At 41.1% G+C, this 2632-nt stretch overlaps 1 pseudogene; it reads left to right on the forward strand.

The window, feature by feature from the left end:
* Window positions 1–1166: 1166 nt before the first annotated feature.
* LOC121157203 lies at window positions 1167–2162 on the forward strand (annotated as a pseudogene).
* Window positions 2163–2632: the final 470 nt, after the last annotated feature.

Consider the following 2632-nt stretch of genomic DNA (forward strand, 5'->3'; position numbering starts at 1 on the left):
GTGGGAGAATGGAATTTTTAAAATATGATTATTTAGTAATAAGAAAGGTTTTGTTTTTCTTGGTATTCCTGTTGAGAGACTTGGCACTTTGTCTTTCTAACCCTACATCCCCACCTGCTTCTCACAAAATGGCTTTTCCTTGTTGTTTGTTAAATCCTATTGTGGTACCATCAATAGTGTCAGTTCCACTTCTTTATTCCCATGAGAATACAGGAAGTGTCCATTTCCCACCTTTCGTTACAGTTTGGTGGGTCCATGTGACTATTTCTGGCTAGAATGATGTGGAAAGCCATGAAATAAGGCAATTCTCAGATAATCATCAAAACCTCTTGAGAGGTCTTCTATCTTCTGTGTCATCCTCACTGTGAAGCAGAGTCTTTGAAGACCAGAAGCAAACTTGTGAGCTCCTAGGGAGTAGGGGAACCATTCAAATGATGTGTTTGAGGATGTTGACTGTGCAAAGAGACACCCAGCGGAGATGTCTGACTAGAAACATCTGAGTTGGACTTTATATAAGTAAGAGCTAGGCTTTTATGGTGTTTATCTATTTAGATTTTTGTTCCTATAGAAGAATACAGCCAGCCTTACCTTAAACACCCATTCACACTTCAAAACCAGTTAAGCCGTTTACATCTCTGTCTGGCCCTCCTTGATACCACAGATGAAGTGAACCCACATTCATACCTACCTTAGAAATGGTCTTATCAGTGTATTTTAAAATAGTTTCTGTTCTCTTCTACTAAATTGGAAGCAGTTCAAGAATAGAGGTTTTACTTTTTAAAAATCTTATTAAACTATGATCATTGCTGTGTGAAACATTCTAGACTTTTCTTAAAAATAGTTGAAACTGTGCTTGAAATAAGATCCATTTCATCCAAGTCTGTGTTCTTGTATATCCTTTTATAGATAGAGCTAGAGGGTCAGTAAATCTATATCCAGTGGGTCTGAAGTGCGTGCTTTGTGCAATGTGAAGGTCCATACAAAAACATTGCCATTTTCTTCTTCTTTCAATCTCACATGAGCATGACCTCTGATAGTCAAAGATGGGGATGGCTGTTTAAGACAAATACTACTGGGAGTGCTGAAGCCACGGTCACCGAGTCCAGATTCTATCACCTGCCTGATGTGCACCCCGGATTCCTTTTGGTTACAAGTCCAAGTCCAAAATGGCAGCTCTCAAGGACCAAATGATGAAAGAACAGGTCCCCCAAATAAAATCACAGTTGTGGGGGGTTGGTGCTGTTGGTATGGCCTGTGCCAATAGTATCTTAATGGAGGACTTGGCTGATTGAACTTGCTCTTTTTGGTGTTATGGAAGACAAGCTGAAGGGAGAGATGATGGACCTCTAGCATAGCAGCCTCTTCCTTAGAACCTACAAGATTGTCTCTGGCAGACTGTATCATGACTGCCAACGCCAAGCTGGTGATCGTCACAGCTGGGGCACAGCAGCAGAAGGAGAGAACTATCTAAACTGGATTCGTTTGAACATGAACATCTTCCAGTCCATTATTCCCAGTGTTATCAAGCACAGCCCCAACTGCAAGCTGCCTGTTTTTTCCAACCCAGTGGATATCCTGACCTATGTGGTTTGGAAGATAAGTGACTTTCCCAAAATCCATGTAATTGGAAGTGGCTGCAATCTGGATCCAGTCCTGTTCCGATACCTGATATGGGAAAGACTGACAGTTCACCCAGTAAGCTATTACAGGTGGATCCTTGGGGAGCATGGAGATCAAATGTGCCTGTATAGAGCAGGGTGACCATCACTCATGACTCCCTGAAGACTCTGCACCCAGAATTATGTGTTGTCATTGATGCAGACAAGGAACAATGGAAACGGTTCACAAACAGGTGGTTGACAATGCTTATGAGGGAATCAAGTCAAAAGGTTATACATCCCGGGCCATTGGACTGTGGCAGACGTGGCAGAAAGTATAATGAGAATCTCAGGTGGGTGCCCCCAGTTTCCACCATGATTAAGGGTCTCTATGTCATCAAGGATGATGCTTTCCTGAATGTTCCTTGCATCTTGTTATAAAATGGCATCTCTGATGTCATGAAGGTGACTCTGACTCCAGATGAAGGGACATGTTTGAAGAAAAGCAGCTCCTTCTGGATTCCCCAGAGTGTATCTGCTATACATGTAAATAGTATTTGCTGACATAAAATGTAAAAAGAAAGATCAATATAAGCAAAGCAATCAGCTATCTAAGTGTTGTACCAACGGAATCACCAACTAAACTTTGAACAGTGACCACTCTGAAAACAAAAACAATGCTGTTGGAGCTGAAAAAAGAACTAGCCTCTAATACAGTAACAGGGGTTTTCAATACTCCCGTTACATCAATGGGCAGAACAACTAGACAAAATGTCAACAAAGAGACAATACAGCTAGTCTACATGGCTGACCAAATGGACCTAATTGATAGCCACAGAACAGCCCATCCCACAGCTGCAGAATATGCATTCTTTTGTTCAGAGCATGGGACTTTGTCTAGGATAGACTATATGCTAGGGCACAAAACAAGACATAACAAACTTGAAAACATTGAAATGTGTCATGGATATTTCCAGAATAAAATGCAATTAAGCTGAAAATTAATTACGTAAGAAACTGCAGAAAATATGTAG

The sequence above is a fragment of the Ochotona curzoniae genome, unplaced genomic scaffold (assembly GCF_017591425.1).
Source record: "Ochotona curzoniae isolate NIBS_2020 unplaced genomic scaffold, NIBS_Ocur_1.0 contig_3520, whole genome shotgun sequence".
Classification (NCBI taxonomy): domain Eukaryota; kingdom Metazoa; phylum Chordata; class Mammalia; order Lagomorpha; family Ochotonidae; genus Ochotona; species Ochotona curzoniae.